Source organism: Myiozetetes cayanensis, unplaced genomic scaffold, assembly GCF_022539395.1.
Source record: "Myiozetetes cayanensis isolate MyiCay16 unplaced genomic scaffold, myiCay2020 scf1, whole genome shotgun sequence".
Classification (NCBI taxonomy): domain Eukaryota; kingdom Metazoa; phylum Chordata; class Aves; order Passeriformes; family Tyrannidae; genus Myiozetetes; species Myiozetetes cayanensis.
The window spans coordinates 95,626,811-95,649,907 of NW_026086604.1; the positions used below are offsets into that span (position 1 = coordinate 95,626,811).

At 39.0% G+C, this 23,097-nt stretch overlaps 1 protein-coding gene across 7 annotated transcripts in view; it reads right to left on the reverse strand.

The window, feature by feature from the left end:
• TNS3 (tensin 3) overlaps window positions 1-23,097 on the reverse strand; it is a 209,142-nt gene that overhangs the window by 180,526 nt on the left and 5,519 nt on the right. Inside the window, exon 1 of one of the 7 annotated variants that reach the window (XM_050307131.1) lies at window positions 1,472-1,601. The exons of 4 other annotated variants lie outside the window; for them this stretch is intronic. The gene's annotated coding sequence lies outside the window, so the exon portion shown is untranslated. Of the gene's footprint in view, window positions 1-1,471; window positions 1,602-23,097 lie in introns of those variants that run through there. 2 more of the 7 variants (XM_050307140.1, XM_050307181.1) reach the window with 2 other exon arrangements.

The following is a 23,097-nucleotide window of genomic DNA, read 5'->3' on the forward strand; positions in this document are numbered from 1 at the left end:
AAATGGAATGTTTTAATTTAACTCATGGAAAACTCTCGGCAATGCAGCACTGATTCATGAGCATCTGTACTTCCAACAAATTTACAAAGTAAGCTTTCCAATAAACATTATTTATTAGCAATAATCAATTTGATTATCATGAACAAAAAGCCGGTTTTGGCTATGTAAGATTAAAAATCCACTACTTCAAATACTTCAGAGGTTCTATCTCACAGCTTCAAAGTCAACGAGAATCTCATTAGTTTCAGGAAAAATCCTGCTTGGCCTTCTATACAATGAACTTGACTAACTGCAGCAGTTTCTTTTAAAGATCAGCTAGGTTAAGACATCTGTAATCACTCATGAAGTTGAGCAAAGTTTAACATGCAAACAGCATTCCAAAATAAAAAAAAATAAAATCAAATTACACAAAATGCTGTAATTATCACCTAATCCTAGGCTAGGAAATATGACCCTTGGTTACCGTGCAACTCCTTACCACTCAGGAGATCACCTCGACTTGGAAGATCACAGCTCTGGAGCCTGAGCTATCCGCCTGCACTCCTAGCCAGCACCAATGCAGGTCTATGACCTGTACAATTGTCAAAAGACACACAAAGATCCTGAACCTCGATCCTCAGTATAGATCATTTATTTAGTAAAGGCACCAGGAAGCAACTAGAGATTTTGACCTTTCTTCAGGCACCTAGCACTTTTAGCCAGCGACAGCAAAACACCGCCAACAGTTCAGAAGCTGGGCACTGGGAGAGATCTGGGTGGGTACGAAAGGCAACTCTATTTATCACACCACCACCGACAGATGCGCTGCAGTGGTCCGGCCAGCCTCAGCAGGGCCTGTCCGTGGACGGCGACCCGGGCAGCCGAGCGTGAGGGCGGCTCACCGCTGCCGGGCGCACCCAAGTCCCACACCGGGGATCCCCCTGCCTGACAAGCCCACAGGTTTAAATAACTTTCTAGTGGCGTGCATGGCCACTAAGCTGCCCAGCATGGAGAGGCTCAGCTTGACTACAAAGATACGAGAGCGCCTTCCCGGCCCCTCGGCCGGAGCCTGCCTGCCGGACGGCATGGCCCGCAACCCTGGCGCCATCCTGTCCTACGGCGGCGCTCCGCCCCCTTCTACCTTCCCGATACGCGAATTCGTGAACACTGTCCCAGCGGACGGCGCTCCCGATCCCTCTGGGAGGTCTGCTCCAGCCCCCGGCCAGCCCCACCGCGGGCAACTGCGCCTCTGCCGCCGTAAGGCGCCCCCGTGGGCGGGAGTGCAGACCTCCCGCGCCCGGTGTCGGCAATCCCCAGAAACCCCAGAGCCCTCATCAGTCCCAAACCCGGCGGCAACGCGGCCGCCAAGGGGCCTCCCTGCCCTCCCCGCCGCCGGACCTCCTCCTCCGCCCCCTAGGAACAAAGCCTGGCTCCGCCGCACCGGCCGGGCGCGCTCCCGCTCCCATGGCTCCCGACGGCCGACAAAGTTTACCTCGCTTTCCCGGCGGCGCAACAGGGCGCGGCGGCTCGGCCGGTGAGGGAACGCAGGAATCCCCCTCCCTCAGCGCGGACACGCTTTCACTTCGTGCGCTCCCTCCCGCCGGGAGAAGCCTCCCAGCGCCTGGTTCAAGGCTGGGGAGGAGGCGGGGAAGAAGCGCGTAGCAGCACTCCCGCCTTGGGGCGGGGGCGAGCGGGGCAGCCGTGCCGCGCCGTGCTCTTCTGCCCTCACCCTGCGGCGACAACAACAGCGGCTTCCTCCTCGGGCCCGCTACCTGGCGCCATCTCCCCGCGGCAGCCCGACTGCCCCGCTCGGAAGGTTGGGCCGCTCGGGAGCGGGGTGGGGGGCTTCAGGAGAAGAGAGCGCCACACCCCCCTTCCCTAGGGCCCTGCATAGCTGGGCTTTCGTAGCCGTGCCCCATCGGCTTTGAGCTTAACTGCAAGGCTGGGAGTTGCTGGGACACGAACGCTTACCTCTCTCCAGGACGGCCTGCCTTCACGGCTGCCGGCAGAAGAACGACCCCAAGAGCCATGGGCAGCCACGAGCAAAGCGGACAAAGTACCGAGACCGAAGCTGGTTGGGTGCCGAGAGGTCTGCACCTGCCTAAGTTTCTCAGCATGGCACCAGAGGTGCCAGGATGATCCCCAAAACGCTGCTTAGACGCTGCCTAAGGCTGTATATTCCCTGTGTACACAAGTTCATGCAAGTACAGTTCTTTACCGCACTGACATTTATGCTATTTACACAGCAAAAATTACCTCTCCCTTCATGTAAGCTCAAGAAAGGGCAGCTTCGAACCTGGAGCTCCTGCAGGATCCACAAGCTAGGCACTGTCCTCTGTAGCTACTGGTTCACAGCTGCTGACTCTTGAATAACGGGGTAACTTACATGGCATAGCACAGAAAAAGAGCAGGGCAGGGAGGAAACAGAGGTACTACTGTCCTCTCATTTCACATTTCAGAGAGCAGAAGTTTCACCCAAGATGCAAGAAATGAGAGTTCATGTCCTTCCTTTAATGTAGAATTTCATCTCCTTAGGTACCCTGAAACTTAGCTGAAACAGGAATAACCTGAGGCCCATTCCTTGCGTTAGAAAATATATACATATATATAATCAAATATTTATTGAAGCAAAGAGGAACTTCATTTATAGGATGGAGATGGCTAACACAGACCACACTATCAGCTGGTAGCTGAGTCATCACTTGAGAGGTGAATGCATATCACCAGCAACAAAGGAAAGGATTTGAACATGCCTCTTATGACATCATATTGATGTCACCTCTTTGTAGCTTGATCCAGGAACAAGCTGACCAAAGTGATAAGCAAGAATAGATACCTTCTTAGAGACTAGATTTAGAACCAAGCCCATTCTAGCACGAGGCATTTCCCCCAGATTTATTTAGGCAATACAGTGGCTAATATGTGCCGTTCGGTTACATTGAGGATAAAGGATCACCAAGAGAGATCCCAGAGCTGGGTTTCAAAGTTCAAAGCTAAGTCTGTTCTTTGCAATGCTTCATATTATGGGAATAGGCAGACAGCTGACCATATGGAAGGCAATGACACTCAAACAAATATATGTTACTGAGCAAGCAATATAATGAACACTAAACAAACAAAAGACACACTAGTTCCCAGACATGCTCAGGGTCTCACTTGGACAAGACGATATTATATTGCTAGAAAAGCTCTAGCATATTTAGTAGCAGACATAATCGAAATCCTTTGTTCATCATCACATTTTAAATCTCTTCCTTTGTGCCAAGGAGAGAAAGAGAACATGTGTTACAAATCTTTTAGACATGTGCATCTCACTGTTTTCTGAGATACAGTTTTTCTTAGACTTCCTGCTGGATCAATGCCATCTGCATAACCCCACTGTTATGGCTTATACCTAAAAAATACCTAATGTGTCCCTAAATTAAGCCAAGAGACTCTTGGAATGGCACCAAGCTCTTAATCAGCAGTATACAGATAATCAGCACCTTCAAAGCCTCACAACATTTGATGTTTCTCTTAAAGCCCCATCACACAGATCACCTGAAAAACTCACCAACAAAACAAAACCAGAATTACAGTCACCTTCAAGCTTTCTAGTAAAAGTTTGAAAACTTAACCTCCAAGGAAAGAAGGCAGAAGAATTTAAATTATCATGTGATTTAGCAATCTGACACATGATTTTGAAATGCAATACTTCATATATATGCAGATACCACTTTACAGATTCACATATTTTTACACAACACTAGCCAAAGAAAAAAAGTATTTATTTTTGCATAACACCTTGCACAACAGAAAAATGTGAAGGCTCAGTGTCAAGAAGTTCAGTATGTAGGGTTAATGCCACAGTGTTAGCTTAGCATAACCTCATGTTCTTTATATTTGATATTACATCTATAATAAATGATACCTTCTTATATGTTTACATCTGTAATTATCATCTTTATACCCTGAATTCCTACCCTCCTTGCTTTTCCCAGGAATGAGGAAGAATAGGAAGAGAGAGAAAATCTGTGTCTGTTTTAAAGATGTTTCATTGTATTTGAATCTGCCTAAAGGTGTAGTCAATGACCAAGTTAAGCATTCATCTCAGACACAACCTTGCTTAATTCAAGGAATTTGCTATGTGAAGCAAGTTGCTACACTAACCTGCTAATCAAAATAGTCTTGCCTTCTAATTTAATGACACCACAAACAATTTTAAACATTCCAAATAATGGAGTAAGAAGAGTTATAGTAATGACTCATATCTTTTACACACTGGGGATCACTGATTTTGCAATGTGCTTTATTCTTACTGGTTTTTACAGAAGCAACTAAGTTTGAATCATGTATCAGGTAAACAAAGTTTTTTAATCAGAATGAAGGGGGATTGCTTCATCAATCATCACTGTGTTGAAACTAACCATCCATACTTATCAGCAACCAAGAACTTGGTGAGCAAGCAATGCAGAAATCACAGCACAGAAAAATGGTTTCAGTCCTATTGCTATTTTGCTTAAATAACACAAACTGAAACAGTATTCTTTCATGTACATAAAATATATACAGTGATGACACATCCTATACTTATGAACGCTCATAAGGCATACAGATACATATCACATTTGCATAAAGATTACTTGACAGATACCAAGTCTCCCTTGAGCAAATCTCCTGAAACTTGGTACACTCTCTCCAACTAGGCCACGATATAAATATGTAATCTGACTTCAGTGTCAGAGATCACAAAATATTAGCTTTAAGTAGGTCCAAGGAAACTATGTATTATAAACAGTAGCATAAGAATTTACAGTGTTTCATAAATGTCTCCCCAGCAGTTCTGTATTCTAGGATGAACAATCACCACATTTTTATTTGCAACAAGAAAAAAGCAGAGTTGTCTAGTAACTGGTTTTATTGCTTCATTTCATTTTCAATAAAACAAATCCTTATAGCTGCAGTGCTGTACAAGTAATAATCATGTAATTCGTGTACTGTTGACAGAACTGATGATTTCTAAGGTCCTTTCCAACCCAAACTATTCTATGATTCTATGAACTGCCCCTGCAAATGTCAACTTTGGGCACCAAGTCACAATTTCATACATTTTCAAGTTACCACACCAACTGACCATATTTAACCCCATGTTCTGTGTTCTAGGAATGAACCCACATTACCTATTTGCCATCACTGACTTACTGGTACAGATGATACATGGTATCTGTGGTGGTCAAAAAGCTCATGTTAAATCTGCTAACTGATCAAACACACCAGTGGTTGTGCTACAAGCGTGGCAATGAAATATAAGTCCACATTAACTTTCTGAAACATTCTATTTGTATGAAATCAAAAGATAAATACAAAATATCTCTAAACTATTAATAACTTCAGTCTGTACCTGCTGCAGAAAAATCTATCATTAATCTGATTCTCTTTTAGTACTCTGATTCTTTATTAAAAATGGACAAGGACAAGAACCTTGCACAGTATTTACAACATTTTCTCCTTGTACTGATTTATTTATTATGTTCCTAATACACGATTACGTTTTTGCAGGTTATCAGCTTGCAAGGACATATCTACATTGCCCACTACAACATAGTACAGGCATGCTGAAAATAACCATTAAAAGGCAGAACTATGTAGCTTTAAGGTTGGCTTATTTATATTATGATATAATGAGCGCTGTATGTGCAATGATTCACATAATCCAATACTTGATGCCCTGTGAAATAACAAAAAATGCCTGGTACTTTACATTATCCACTATTCTCCAGTTTCCTAGAACTGTTCCTCTTTTTTTTTTTTTCTTTCCTTGAAAGAACAAAAAAGCAGTAAGAAGAAACTAGTGAGAAACATTGCAATTGGCAAGTTTAAAAGTAATATTATGAAGGCTGTAGAAAAGCCTCTAATGTGTTGTATAATTGTTGCTTTGTGCAACATATAGTAGCACGACTACAGTCCAGAAAAAAAAACTAGTCCAGAAGGTGCTTTCAACACAAGTCTGGTGGTACTGAGGGAAGTCAAGTGTTACTTGATACAGAGAAAACTGATAGGAAAGAGAACTAAATGAAAAGTAAAACAGTTGCTGCTTCTTACTCTTCTCAGAACTCAATCAGTTCCTCTCATAGGGCTCAGACAGAGTTCCACACACAGGGATCAATTGCACAATTCTTCAACTCTTGGGAGGCAATGATGCGTCAAATGCCACGTGTCATATACTTAGTCTAACATGACTGAAAATTTAGTGCAGAGGATACAAAAACTGCTGCAACTGGCAGAGTTCAAGAAAACAGAACCAAGAGCAGGATATTGCAACATGCCTTCTCAAATCTTAGTGCATTGCTCCATATATACTCTAAGCATTGGTGACTGCCTTTTTTTTTTGGTGCCATGGGAGCTTCAAAATAATATATTCCTCTTCCTCCACCTCCCTTCTTCAGACAGTGAAACAGAGCCAAATTCAGAATAATGTGTACAGGACTTTTTATTTTTCAGCTAACAGCTCTGAGACAGAATCTGCTGTTGTTTATCTATGTACTAACATTAGTATCTATGTACACCAGCTATTAGTGGAGATGGGAGGATTTCCTTAAACTGAAGGGAAAGCAAGCTTTCTTCCAGCCTGTGCATAACCTCCTACCTCCCAGTTATGGTCCAGTAGTGTCAGCTACCAATTATCAGTAAAGTCATCTCCAGTTTAAAGAATTTTCCTCAACTTTCATTATAATATCAGCTGTATAAAAAACATTACAGAATTGAATGACTAATCTATTATTCACTTAGATTTTAGGTCTGGTAGTTAGTATGATTCACTTAGATTATAGGTTTGGTAGTTACTCTTCTCAGGGAACGTAATGTCTTTTTAATTCACAATGACATGACTCAAAGAATAGGCCCCAAAGAGTGGAAACTAACCTGTACATTATGAAAGGGGGATGCAACAAAACCAAATTTTTTAATGAAGTATCTTCCTGTGAGTTGAGACATGTCTGCCTCCAGGTTCCAGGTACCAAATCCTGTTTCAAACTCCTGTATCCTTTCCCCTCCACTCCACTGTAAGATAACTGTAGCCACATGAATTAGGAAAATACCTCCAATTAACTATAATAAAATAGAGCAGTATTACAAGTGAACAAGAAACACAAATAAGTCTGTTGTATCTTCCCAGAACTTACATTCAACTCTGCAAGACAAACCAAAATCTTAAGAGTTGAATGAGAAGAAGGAAAAGCTTTAGCATAGCAGCAATTATAAAGCACAGGGGAATCACATTAGCTACTTGTTCAATAACCAAACCTCAACATAGTACCCACTCAAGAAAAATGTAGGATAGAAAACAGTAAAATTTCCCAATGAAATCTGTTCTAGTGATATGGAATGTTTTAAGAATTTCACTGCATCTTTGGTGCTCGTATTTTCTCATTGTATTAAATGGAGACAATTAAAAAAAACACCCTTCTTACAATTCAGCATTCTTCATAGAAGTTTCTGAAAAGTTGCTTTCTGCCTACCATTAGATTATGCCACTCTTACACAAGTAGAGACAAAGATGTTATTTACCGTAAGTAACAAGAAGCACTGTCATAAGCTGTCTTTGTGTCCACTCAGGCACATGTGAAGGCCCTTAACTTCTCAAGCAGAGCTTAGGGATCACTAATTGGTGCTGTCCCACACTTTTGGCCCACTTATGCTGACACAGCTTCTTTAGCATAGACTTAAATTGCAATTACATCCTGGCTTACAGGATCTCTTTGGCCACTACAACCATCTCACCTATTCTAACAATATGAGCCACACACAGAGAACTACTGCTAGGAGGCATCCATCTCCACTGAGTTTTTGTCAGCAGTGCTCCATGAGTTTCGAAAAAGGGATTTCACCTAAGAAGACTCCCAACTGATATGGTTGTGCCAGTCCAACCTTACAACTTTACAAAGTAGAGCAAGACAAAATTCTGAAACGAAGACCCTCTTCATCCATAATAACCTTCACTTTAATTCCCTTTCCTTGCCATTTGTTTTGTAAGGCTGGAGAGTTCACATTTTTCAGCCTTTATCCAGAACCAGGAACTTTACTCATAATGAAGAAAACTGAGTATTATTTACTTATCTTCAGAATTTGGACATTATAAATATACCAAATTATTGCAAGACTCATGATAAAATGAACAGTACAGGCAAGCAAATCCACTTTCTCAAAGGCACAGGTAGAAAATGTTGCCTAGAACTACAGAAAGTTGCTATGGGTAAAGTATTGTTTACCTATGTCAGCAGAATAGCTGATGTATGTCAAATTTACAGACTGACAAATCTTCCTGATCTTGCATTATTCCAAAAGAAGCACCTCTGAAATTAGCTAGGTACAGTGATTTTCTCTCTTCAATATGGAGAACAGAACTAAGCCTAAAATAAGCGATGTTATCTCACACTTTTTTTTTTTTTTTCCCCAATAAGAGAATTTCTCTTTCAAGCTCTGTCAAGTTTATAGCTATTTTGGATCATTCCTATGCCTACTGCAATAGCAGACAAAGGTACAGTGGTAGCCTAACTGCATGACTCAGATTTTTGTGATTGCTTTTTCCTTTCTCTTCCAACACTCACTGCAGCAATGCTTAATGCATTTAGTGGAGGAGAGAGGGTCTAGAAAAAGAAACTTGGTGGGCTTTGAAGGTTCTATTTTAAAAAGCCCCCATAAAAAGGTACAACGAAATCTCAAACAACTTGAAACACATTAAAAGCTGTCTTTTGAGATCTCAGTGTTGTTCACAGAGTCACAGAATATTCTGAGTTGGAAGGGGCCCACTAGGATCATCTAGTCCAACTCTTAAGTGAACAGCCTGTACAGGAATCAAACCTTCAACCTTGGCATTATTAGCACCATGCTTTATCCAATGTTGTGTTTATAGCTTCACAGAACATCTGAAGCCAAGTTATCAGGCCAAGATATGGTGCATTCTAGGAGTAAGTTACAATATGAGCAGCAAACATGTCTTTAAGATATGTTAGTTAGCACCTTAACAAACTTCAAGAGAACTCTTTCATCACATTCAGCTAACTTACCTGAGTGAACATAACTAAGAAAGCATAATTCTTTGGCTCATTAAGAGAGAGGCTCTTCTCAGCAACAAGACAATTGTTGACCCTTAACAATTTATTCATATTTCTGCCTGGGGATAAATTGTGGGTATGTATTTGTACACACTTATAATCCATGTACCATTTAACCAAATTACACAAAAAATACTCCCCAAGGGAAATAAGATAAAAACACAACAAATTATTAATGTTTGCAAATGTGGCCACAGAAACCTCAAGCATGCACATCGTGCAGCCTTAACTCTTATGCCCTGAGGAATTTCTACTAACTACTACTTTGCAATTTATAGGTATAGGAGTGGAGGGGAGATCTCATGTTTGACATTTGGTAATGATATATCTGAAACTAAACTCAAGTAAAGAAAGGGAATGCCCTTGTTCAAAGGAAGGCTACTTTCTTTTCCTTGGTTAACATCCCAGGGCCAAGTTTAATCAACAGAGCAAATAGCCTACTACTATTCAGCTCAAGTTCTTCTAACATGCAGTACCTGAGCAGAGATTACTGAATAGAGACTCAGCCAACTCAACCTCATCTGTACATTTTGATGAAATGCCAAAATTTCTAAGTAAGCAGCATTTCAGTTTGGGTTTTCAATAATCACTCAAACCAGATGACAACTGTAGCTTACTTTGCATAGATCACAAAACAGTACTGATGAGATTACAGCTTTTGCTTACAACTAATCCCTAGTTGCATTAGAAGAGGAAGTGTGCGTGGGTAACAGTTTATCACAATACCAGTGACTTTAGGTATAATTAAATCCATGTATTCATGCTTATATCCAAAGCATCTTGCCATTTTTAGTGAGTTATCACTGAAAGTAATATACAGTGAGGCTGAGTGCCTTTACAAGTACATATAACAATTTTTCCTAGCATATTAACTCATGCCCAGGTTTTATAAGACCCATCCTGTCAGCCACCCCCTTCTCCATACTAAAAGTAAGAGGAACTTCTCTACAAATTCATTTTACCATTAAAATATTCCAGAAATTTTGGAGATAGGAGTTTTTTGTCCCTTTTCAGAACAATCTTGACAGAGGAATCAGGGAATCATATACATAACTATTTTGGAACAACTAAGTAATTTTGAAACTGATGAATTTTGAAAAGTGCTATGGTTTGAAATTAGGTTTACCCAAGAGCAACTCTTTCATTTCTAGTAGAATTCCCTATTATATTTTTTGTTCTTTCCACCATGAATATAATTGGGATCAATATTGGTTCTTATTTCTTCTATATTTACTATGTTCCCTTACTTTACTGCACCATTTTATTATCTTCAGCTTTGAACACCATATATGTAGTTGCTATTAAGGCTAATATATACAGTGCCTGCTTTTCTTGACTTTTGCTGCTGTTCACCTTTTTGTGAATTATGAATGTGCCTATCTTTAGTTTAATAGCACAGTACATCCTAACTGGGATCCACTGCTAGCTTCTTCTTGACGTGCAAGGCCCATAGCCCTCAGAACCTGGAGTATTCGCATATAAACTCTAAGTAGAATATAGAGCAGAATTACATTGGTTTCTATCCATTTTCTGCCCTTTACTTAGCTCAAGCCTTTCTATTTTCATAAATGCCTGTACCTGCACAGTCATTTTAAATCACCTCCCTTTGCTAAGTTGGTAATTTTCTTCTCTTTATTCCACTTTTACCACTATGTCCAGATTACCAGATTTCATATTTAACTTAGATTTATTTAAATTCCTATTAAATGTCAATTACTTTAATTTTAGCAATAAGGCTAACTCCTGTTCAGTTTGGGTTTGGGTTTTTTGTAGATAAATACCTTACAAAACCTTTTTGCTAGTGTTGAAAGAATCTAGCAAAAACATCAAACTAACTGACAGATTAACACTAGTTCTAGAAATTAGAATTAGAAATGAGAACATTAACATCTTTTTTTCAGTAGAAGTCTTGGCAATGGTTTAAATAATTTGCACACATTTTGATGACATCTTGAAGTATTTATGCCACATCTCTTTGGACTCCAGCTTTCACAATACTGCAGGCAGACAGCTATAACACTGACATCAGGGTCTATGCATCGCAGAGATAGTTTGCACCTTCTTCTGCAGATCAATAGGCAGCTATTAAATGCATATGTGACTTGTGAATCTATCCACTGCATATCTTAAACCACTTCCTTGCATTCAACTCATGCTATAGCCTCAAATACACCACACTTCATTTCAATCACCAGGGAAAGACATAGGCAAGACAAGTTCCCAGTGTTCCACTGTGCTATAGGACAACAAAATCAGTGCAAATAAAGACTGACAGGAAGGAAAATAATTTAAAATTACACAGAAAGATAAAATATTGATCACTTTTCTTATTCTTTCTCACCAAGAAAACTTGGAGATATAAATAACAAGGACCAGCTGAACTTACAGACAGATACGTAACATAGGGTTGTATAGAAACACAGCAGAGATGTACAGAAGCCAGCAGATAGACACTAACTTGTTTATAGAGTCGAGCAATGGCCATGGCAGTACAGGGAGAGGGATGGCAGGGGGCCTGGGATTAACAGCTGTGTTAATCCCAGCAACAGCTTGGAAAATGTCACAACAGATAACGAAGTCAGCTTGTCAGATAACACAACTTATTCTATGGAGGGAACTTGCTTACAAGTTAAAAATTAGCAGGAATATCAAGCTGAAAAGAGTAGTAAAGAAAGCTGTAATGTAACGCTGAGTATCTCTGTGCTTGCAATCCCTTCAGAGTAACATCCCCTGACTTTCAACAGTGCCACAGTACAGCTTTAAATTACTTCAAGTTTGATAAAAGTTAAAGTCAGTCTCTTTGGCATGTGGCACTTGATCCAGGGAGATGGCTCTCTCCAGTGCAGTCAGCTTTTACCATATGAAGAATACTTGGTATTCAGGGTATACAACAAGAGCAATGATTCTCACAAATATTTGTTTCTGAAAATATTGATAAAATTTCATTTCAGTTTGTAGTCTGATAGATTCTAGACTTTCTCTTTAGGCATTTCCATCTTCAGCAGAGAAATCATCAAGGTTAATAAGTATTTACTTTTCAGGTTACAAATATATTTAGGATAACTACAGGTCACAAAGGAGCTATTTATGGGGCTAAGGAAAAGAAATTTGCATGTGTTCTTGGTGGTGAGTTTGGGGTTTTGTTTTGCTTTCCTTTGGGTTCTTTGCATGGGCATCCTTAATATTGCCTTCTCCTGATTTACATAAATATTATCTTAAATGTAAGTGGTTTGTATAGGATTGTGTTATAGTTTTATTCTTTTATTTTGGTTACAATAAATAAAATAATACACAGTCACCCTGAAAAAAATAAAAATAAAGAGGAATGTAAAAGTATACACAGGGAAACAAGAGGCAGTGATGGTTAATTAAGAAGAGGGAAAAGGAAGGCGTAATAGTGAAAGAAGATTAAGTCATTAACTGCTTATGGTAACCATTATGAAACCTTGTACACATGTACATGCTGAAATACAACTAAAACAAGAAGCTACTTTATTAGTCCTTAAATGAGGAGAAGACACCTTTTTGATGTAAAAAAAAAAAAAAAAGGTAAAAATTACAAGTTTCCTCCTGAAACTTCAAAATATTTCCCAGAAATGAGGCCCTGCCTGGAGAGTGCCGATGGAGGGGGAGGATGGCAGTGCCCTCCCGTGGCAGCAAGGGCCTGCTCTCCGCAGGCTTGTGGACAGGGATGAGGCTTCTTCCTGTGCTTCTCAGAACCTTTCCTCTTTACACCTCCCCTGCAATAACAGACAGTAACCCTCCAAAAACCATTTGCTCTCTTCTAATTAATATAATCAATTAATATTTTATGTAAAAATAAATTTAATTAACTGATTAATAATTTTCGAATTTTATTCCCTCTGGAATCAGGTCAGTGCACCTGATAGATGCTCATGCAATAGTTGGTGCTGTTCTGAGCAACAGAAACCACAGCCACAGCTTCAGTCAGCATGAGGGTGCTGGCTGCACAGACAGGACACACAAGAACAAGGAGTACAAGAGCATGCTGCAGGAATGTCAAGAAATAGTTACATAAAGTTTCAGTATGGAGGATCCAGCACACCCATACACATATCACTTTTTGCAGACCAAGCACACCAAGCACAGGCCTGGAATCATAGAAACATAGAAAAAGCTTTTGGCTAATCTGTGTCAGGAAACACTGTGCTAATTTCATTTGGGCGATTCAGTCTTCAGTAGGGAGGAATATGAAACATTTAATCCCAAGACCATGTCTTCCAGTAAGTAGTTCTTCTTTTCTATGTGAAATTTTGCTTGCCTACTAAATCCTTTAATTCCCTAGGGTTATATTTTATATCCTTCTTTTTCTGTGTTTTAGTCTTTCACATACACACAATAACCACATTGCTTTTTTGTCTTAGCACAGCTGAGGCAAACATCACCATATACTTCTGGCTTACCAAGTAAGAAGGTACATAGGATCAATTGAACCTAAATCCTGAGGTGGTCTTAAGTGCCAAAGACTACTTGCAGCATTTCAGCAAAATTATTTATACTCATTTTCTACTCAACACTTTTTCAGGAAAGAAGAAAGAGAAGTTCCTAATATTTTACTTGGAAACACCTGCACTTACAGACAGATATTTAAACATGGCAAAAGTGCATATGTGTGAAAAATTCTCCGTTTCTCCCTCAAAAACAATTAGCAATGTTTTTTTCCCACCATTATCCCAGACTAACACAACTGAATTAAAGCAATACATTCCCCTTCTCAACTGGAAGACAAGCCCATAGCTTTCAGTGCTGTTAGATAAGTAATTAGAAGTCAGAAGACAAAGAAACATAGTAAGCTCCTTTAACATTGAATAACAGTAACTCAGGTTTATATTCTCAGTTATGGGAAATGAAGTCTTAGGATATCATAATTACAAGTGTGAAGACTGGGACAGCTTAGTAACAGAATTAAGTTTCTTGTATAATCACAAATTTAATCTCCATTCTGTGGTTCTGTGCTCAGAGACCTTTCCTGTACTTACATTCACACACTCACAATTTGGCAAGATCTCTAAAAAGCTATTAGTGTTGATCCTTTAATGACATACAAAGCACAGACAGAAATAAAACACTGTTATATTCTTTATACATGGCTGGGGAAAAAAAGTATGTCACGCTAGATTATTTTGACCTAAACAGTTTTTCTTCCCCACCAAGGAAGTTTGCTGGTCTATGGTTCTATTCTAAACCTATAATACCACCAAGATATCTCTAAAAAAGCCACATCTTCTACAGTTTTAAAAACAAAAATATCCAACTCTAATACATAAGTAGAAATAATTTTGCCAAATTTGAGCCAGGTAAAAGCTGGCTTTCAAGTTTAAACTGTCTGAGCTCCTGCTGTAGTCAGCAAACAGCAGTAGTCAATTATAACTTTGGTTGAATAAATGATCTTCTGGAATATGTAAGTAGGAAGCCTAGATTTTTAGTGGCCTGGATAGCATAACTTCTGGATAAATATTAATGTAAGCAATTACATACATATTACAGAAATTTGTGCAGCTTGTGTATTATCTTTTCTTGGTTTTTCATCTTTTGCTCCCTTTCCCTTTCCTCATCCCATCTTTAATTTCCTCAGCTATTTTTGTTTCACTTCTCATCCACTTCCCTTTGCAGCTCTTGCTCTCCTATCCAACTTCTGGTCCTTCTTGTTCAAGATCTGCCTTTTTCTTTGAATCTCCACATCCAAACAATTCACTTCATGCCTCTTACTTCTGAGTCCCCGTGGCTCTACCCTCTCTCTTTATTCCTCTCTCCCAGTCACCGAAGGTTTAAAGTAAAGAGATTGATCAAGAAGAAGCTGTTATACACATGGGGTAGGATGAAAACAGAGAGAAGAGCAATATCTGCTAAAGATCAGTTTCTCCTTCTGTTGAGAGCTGAAAAGAGACTCAGAACTGAGCCTGCTTGCACAGCTACCAATCAGTAATTTAATCAGTAAAATATCTTACTTGACAAAAGGGTGATCCTTAACTAAATCTAATATAGGTGCAATTAAAAAAGGCATCATTCCTGATGACAAAAGACCCTGAGTAAACATAAAACATCTGCTTCTCCGGTATTGTTAGATATATAAAACTTCTTTGTATAAATTTAGCATGGCTGGGTGGACCAGCAACCAAAATTGTGCCTTTCAGGAGGGCACCACATCTGCTTGCAGGCAGATCAGGAAGTCAGAAATAAGACACCCTTCCTGTAGTAAATCACGGAGTACAGTTACAACAACTCAAAAGGAAGGAAATTATTAAATTTTTTTGGCTATAAATTCAAGTCACGTGGAATAGGATGTAATTTTAAAGGAAAAAAAAGTTATAATAAAAATGTAATACTACTAATGCATATGTAACATTATACTCCGTAAAAAGAACTGAACAAAGGCAATGGGTGTGCATGATTGGAGGAATTATCCCCCATGCACCCAGTGCCATGAATAAACATACCTGCTTCAATACTCTTTGTGAGTTTTGGGGTTTGTTTCCACAAGTCAATGGGAGTAAACAAAAGATATAATTTCTGCATCATGTAGTAACAGGCCACAGCATATAAAAGAGAGCTGATATTCTGGTGTATAGACATTATATACCACACTATTTGGGATATACTTTAGAAAACAAAAAGCTAAGCTAAAACTAGGACACATGTAAGGAAGCATTTGAGCTCAATGTAAAGATCTTCTTTCAGAACTCAGTGATACATCCCCTGTCACTACCAAACTACAATCACTACTGCTACATTAGCCTGTCAACCTCTGCCTTTTTTCATGCAAGGGATTGAGACAACACACAAAAAAAGGACACAATATTAAGCTAAATCAGGACCCTGTACAGACTCTTATTGTTCAGTTGTTCTTCTCTGAATATTCTAAACATTTCTGCAGCTTGTAAGCTTAATATTTAGTCTAGAAAAAAGAGCATACATGAAAAATATCTTACAACAGAACAGACAAAAGTCACGTGGAGGGTGTAAATCTACAGTCTTTAAAAAGTACTAGAATTATTTACATATTAAATATTTTATCTTGGGTTTTGTGTTTTCTTTTTAAAATGTAGCTTACAGCAAATTATCCCCCTTCAAATAAGAAAACAGTATTAATATTTGGATCAAGTGAGATTTAACTATAAATTCCTCTGCATTCCAGAATCCAGTAGAATCCTCAGCTAAAATGACAGTATAAGGGGTGGAATGGGGGATAAGAAACCACCATGTAGTATGATTTCTAAATTTTACCTTATATCCTGAGTACAGCCAGATTTCTTACCATCTAGTGGAATATCATCCACAACTCAATGTCCAGTTTGCAAGTTGGTTCTTTTTTTTTTAAAATCTACAAGTACTTTCAGAAGAATGCATTCAATGTATCCTGATTTTCACAGCATTGAAAGCCACAATGATGAAAGTAATTAAAAGTGTAGGTCTTCCAAGTGACACCAGTAATATTTTTCAGCTTTCTATTTTCAGGATTTCTTGGCAAGGTTTCCCCTCTAGTCCTGGCTCCTAGGTTCTGTATAATGGCCCAAACTTCCAACAAGATTTGAGACGAGGAATGCCTCGTGGCAAATTTTTTCTGACTCATTATATAAGAGGAGAAAAATGTGATTCTCTACCCACCGATAGCCAAAAATGGAGGTTCAAAGAATTCTCAAGAATCCAGAAGCCAGCAGCCCATTCATCTGTGCCAAATCCCTGTGAATTGATGCTTGGATCTGAGCTTCATACTGCAAACTTCCAACTCAAATCTGTCCTCTCAGTAAACATAGACTGAAAATACATTTTTCATATTTGCCCTGTCAGTGTTTGACAGTTATAAGCCAGGTTTTAGTTTGCGGTGACATTTGAGATACAAAAAAGTTGAAGATAATAACTCAACAAATTATATCTTTAGCTTTAAAAAGTTACAGTGATAATTGATCAAAACACTAAAGATAGCACTGAAATGTAACTGCAGTATTAACAAGTATTCTTGTTATTTATTTATTCATTGTTTTTAATTTTTGTGACAAAGTATAATACATAAAATTCTAAATGGAAATTTCTACAGTATGGGGAAGCAACACAGATAATATGAATATTTATAAGAAAATCATTAAATCCACAGTATGGATAACAGCTACCACTTTGAAGTGCACAAATTGCACAAACCTGTAGCAACATTCACCATTCTCATCCTTTTTTCTCATTCTCACCATGTTTCAGCAAAAAGTTAAGATTATATTTTTAAATCCTGTGAGCCAGGCCTTTGCAGCTGTGAAAGTTAGAATTAAAAAAGTTTAAAACAAACTGAAAGTACTGTTCTCTGATAAGCTCCACATAATTCATTTTTTTCATTGAATGTCCTCCAACATTGCTGAAAGCCGTTCAGGTTTTTAAGTTTTTGAATGATATTCCAATACTGTTACACTGGCAACTTCAATAGAGCTGCAAAACCCAAGAAGCAAGCATTGCTGGAATGTCAGGCAGAGCTGCCTAAGGCTCAGTTTCCACACTTCTAGAAAAGTCTCTGCCTCTAAAGATGGGAGTCATGCACAATGAAACCAAGCATTTGGTTCTGGTCAATTAGTTCTACATTTCAATGAACATTTATCAACCATGTCCTTTCAAGATGGATAACAAGGGAGAAGATGAATACAGAAAACATCTTTTTGCTTTCAGTATTCTTCCATTTCTCTTTTTATGGATGTTAACTGATCCCAGCTTAAAACCATGCTTCTTTATCTGTGGGATACATATTCCTTTTTCTTTAGGGAAAACAGCAAAGTGTCGTGGTTTGGTGACACAGAGGCTACTCCATCACTCTTTTGGATGGTTCTGTCAGTATTCCCTTTCTCTAGGCTCTCACATCTTAAGAATCTTCTTGCTGCATGCATAAATGCATTCCTAAATGAGAATTCTTTACAGATGAGGGCTAAGGAAACAAAAGCCATCCCCATACTGGTCTGACATGGTTCCACAATGAAGAACATTACAGCTTTTGCCTTCAGATCCCTGATTTTAAAATATCACAACCTAGAAACCCTAAAATCCTGCAAGGTTTGTTCAGTTTGAACCAACAGATTCTCTTCTTTTTCCAGGTGGGGATACTCTTCATGCAACTAAAGCTACCCAAAATTCAACAGGAAAGAAGTTAGGACTGACTCAGGCAAAAGTTACAGGTCAGATGTCTCATAAGCAGGTAACAGAAAATACACTTTTGTGTCAAAGTATCTGCAAACCTCAGGTTTCTCCTACTTACAGAAGTTACAACTACAGGACCTTAGGCCAAGAGATCAGCCACCAGACTTTCTTCTACATGACGTCAGCCCTCCTCAAGTAAGTACTGCCATTGGCATCATGGCACTGGAAGAGCTGAGCAAAGTGATTATATTTCAAATCATTTTCACATGAACATAGTTCTTCTTACAATACTCATCAAAAACATCCAAGCACAAAGTAGCACTTTCCCCTGCTCAAGCACAAAGGCAAGAGAAAAATACTCTAAATACCTTAAAGATAGGCTAAAATAAAATCCTTTGTATAAGCGCCCACCAAAATTACAGCCATACAAAATCCAGGTCAAAATCCCCAAGCTGAATGAACTCACCTTCTGTATGATCTTTTTTTCTCTCTCGCACATGCATGCCTGCACACACACCACCCATGTCTAGGCCCTGGTGTCACTGTGCATATGCTTAAGCGGCCACTGCATTCAAGACCACAACATGATCAGTCTGTCCTTGAAAAACTGTAATAAATATATGCATGCACTGAAAACCCATGAACTGGTATGGTACTAAATCTACAGAGAGCCTTCTTAAATTGTATGGGGAGACTTCAAGGACAAAGAAACATATGGTTTTAATTTTCCTCTAAGTGACAGCCATAGTTAATACCTGATTTGGCAGGAAGCAGGCATTACATGCCTGTTGGGCTTACATGCCTGTTGGGCTTACACAGACATGAAAAAGAGTTTATATTTGACATTTGCTTTAAAAACATAATGAAAAGCTTTTGCTCTTTCAAGATCGAAACTTTTCTTAGTTTTTGAGAATCTGGCTCTGATTGCTTGGATAACTGGCAAAAGAAAGCATTAGGAGTATGCTCTTCATTAGTGTTTGTAGCTGGATGACAGAGAACGGAGAACAACAGAAACAAGATGCTGAACAGCACATTTGCTCTTTGTCTCCCTTACAACTGTTTTTTATAAATAAGTGGCTTATGACATCAAGCTCTGATTCATCACTGGCTGCTTTCCATTAACAGAAAGGAAAGAATATGTAGTGTTTCCACATATTGCCCCAATTCACTCCACGTGTTTGTCCCTGAATGTCACATACAGCTATCTGTCTGGTGTCCTGGTGGAACAGCCAAACTGTATGACAAATATTGATAACAGTGAAGATCCATAAGCAACAGTCTATTTTTCATCAGTTGGGTTCCACACGCCTGCCAGACATGGAATGGAGGGCTAATGCCTCCACGGTATTAGATGTGTTAGGGGTAGATCAGAGCTGGAAGGTTTGCAGGATGACAGTCTTCTCAGGGCAAAAGGTACCAAAGAGCCAAAGGCCAGCTAGCTGTTAAACAGGAAGTAACAGCTTCCAGAAAACATACATCTTGCTCCATATGTGACAGCTCCTGAATAATGGCTGTCTTCAGACAATGTGTAAGGATGCATATATAATGGTATAATTGAACTCTTAAAAATAATGATGTAGGGAAAGAAAGGGCTCTTTGGTATGCCTTCGATCAATAACCATCATGATTTATTGCTCAGTGTTGCATTATTTAAAATTATTACACCACCAGTTTAGCCAAGTGGTCAAATACATTGTGGGATTCACAAGTAACTTGAGATATGAATAACAACCAGTGTAGACACATGAATATATTCATACTTGTACATGCAGATTATATGCTCCATTTTGTAAAAAATATATGTATTAATTTTTTTCCAAAACATAAAACATACTCTTGCTACCGAAACTGCTTATATTCATATCCAGGGAGTAGACATGCAATTAAGATTATCATTATAACTTAAGTGTTCAAGAAGTGATAGAGAAGTCCTGGCTTTGTCAACTTTGAAAGGGATCTAAGATGTAAGTAACTTTTCTTGAAGTCCACAGGGTCCAAAAGAGGTTTAGAAAACAGTAAGCCATCTCAAGGTGACTCATATAATCAGCTCTCCTTATATTACCAACTAGCTGAAATTAGAAGCCAGAAAAGAGTGGGGTAAAATAAGTGTTGACCCTTTCCCAGAAAGGGAATATATGACCAGCTGGATGAGGGCCAGTGGGAAGACCTTCAAATCAAGTACAGCAGCATGACAAATGTGTGGATTAGCAGCAGCATTGTCAGGGAGCAAGTCATGCTCAAAGCTAGTCATCACACAGGATTTAGGAATGAACTCTGCTTTCAAAAGCCAATCAGGCATACCAGACAACCACCTCCTGACCATCATGATTCAAACTGGTCATCCTTGTTCATAGCAAACTCTTTAGGTTTGACAAGAGCCCTTACAAGAAAATGCACTGGTTGGCTAATAAAAAGTAGGAATCTCAAAGACTTTGAGATAAACTTCACTTTACCCTATCACCCTAAAGACTTCTTTGTTTAGTTTTATGTATGTGCTAGAAAATGATACAGGCCAGGAATGAATAAAAATGCCTGTTTACTTCAGTTAGCTAATTTCAGCTGGCTCTAGCTTAACTCAATTTTTTTTTTTACTCAAATTTGAAATCTCTGATAAACCATAGTGGCAGCTTACTCTCTAAAACATTTCATATCTATGTTATTTGGGATAGATGAAGAAGGGAAGACCTACAAAGAACTGGAATTCCACTTTAATTGCAAAGACATTTTAAGAATAAAACATTAGTGCAGAAAGCAGTATTGTCTGATAGTTAAAGCACAGATGAAGTGAACTAAAAAGGCCTGTTACAGGCTGCGCTACCAAAGTTTTTCAGTGAAGCGTCTTTTTACCTTTCCATTTATGCCGCAAGAGAGGAGCCCCGGAGAGGAGATACAATGACGCCTAAAACAATCCCTCAGCCTTGGCCATATTGATCACCACCATTGGTCTACTCTGGCCTCCAATCGGGAGGCCTGGAGACAGACACACCATCTATAACGCTGCTGCTGCTTTTGAGAACACACGCAGGATCACTCTCGAGGAGAAAAGACAACGCAGAAAGAATCGCATCTTGTTGATATCACCTGGGGAGTCTTTCTGCTGTACCTTCTGCAACCGGACTTGTCTATCTCGCATTGGCCTTTTTAGCCATCAGCGCGCTTGTAGCAAGCGTGGGTAGAGCCCTTCCCTAATCTTTGTTCGCAAAGCCTAGCCATGATGATGATGATATTTCATTACAGTCAAAATTAAAAAATGCTGTATTTTGATAAGACAGTGGAAAATCTGCAAAGTTAGAATAAAAATGATGACTCAAAAATTCCTACACTCCTTACAAGTGACATCTGAGGTTGTAATTTGTTGCATTTGAAAAAGAACGTCTAAGACTTTACCTCTACCTTAAAAGTTAGTAGCATATCCAAAATAAAACTTGTATGTATTCTCAAACACCATCTGAACAGATTTCAAACAGAACTTTTAACTAAAGTAATTATTCCTGACTAAAGCATTAAGGTGTAAATAGACATTTCAAGTGAATCTCCTACTTTTTCTTGCCATTCTTCCATGGGGATAAAATTTGCACTGTGCCTCTAGGTCGAAATCCCTTTCCCATTGAGCAAAAAAAATTCCAGCATTTCATAAACACACCCCAGAGTAATTCTTCAAAAGAAATAAGTTACCAGTTAGGCAGAATAATAATTTCCAGCTCAGAAATTGGTGAGATAGTAGGGCAGAGACTGCACAGAATGCTAGAGAACAAATACAAGAAATTGTGGACTACATTAATGCTTTTCTTTTAAGAATAAAAACATTACTCAAATCCTAAATAAGTGAGCTGAAAAACAGCCTCCAGTTGCTATGAAGAAGAGTCAAACTCCTCTCCTCACCAAGGAACTACAGAGGGCACAAACTAAGGCAAAAATAATCTCAACCCCTCACACTCACAGAGATACAGTACACACTGAGCACATGCTTATTTTTTACATTCCCACTTTGTTTGCATGAGTTGTCATGACAAAACCACATCTAGTTGGAAAATCTAAATCTACTTATTTTGGCTCTTTATGTATTAAAAACAGAGTAGGCTTGAAGGAGAAAAGAAAGAAAAGGAGTGCACTTGCTGTCTTCTCTTCATCTGTTTTTAAGAGAAGGCCACTTCACATTTAGGGTGTTTTTTTGCAAAATGGAAGGGAATGTTTTTTCCCCATAAGTGATCAATTACAAAAAGTGGCAGGTCACATAAAGTGAATTCACAACATGAAGACATCTGCAACATCCAGCCACTGGACTCAGTGTTATCATGTAATATGTACCACAGCCTCTTTTCTAATGGTCAAACCTAGATAGGGGGAATTCACAGAAATAAAGCAGCACTACTGCCTACAAGCTTATGGAGCTTCTTGCAAGTTGTTAACTGGCTTCTAACTTTCCTCCTTTGGTATCTCCCATGTATGCCTCCCCAGCCCACCCTATATATAAGAAGATTAACATGAAGAATGTTGTTAACTATCACCCACGTTAAAGATGAAAAAGCTCTCTGAAATCTAACTTTCATTTTCTGCACAGTATTTGTATTTTAACTGCCAGGGAGCTATATCCTGTATAAATTATTTCCTGGGGAAAAGTATCTTCACATGCCTAGAATATTTAAGCAGTCATTATCAGCTTTGTATGAGATTCTTAAACTCTACTTATGTGTTTTATGTTGTCCTAGAAGTCTCTTACAAGACTTAAGAGAGCCACAAAGAGCTGGGTTCAGGACTGAAAGTTTTGCTGCTTTAATAGCCACACAGCCAGACTCCAATTCAGCCCCAAACAAGGGCCTATTTATAAACAACTAAATATGGTGAAGTAGGAAATATCAGGGTTAAACAAGTGAAAAATCTATACCAGGATACATAA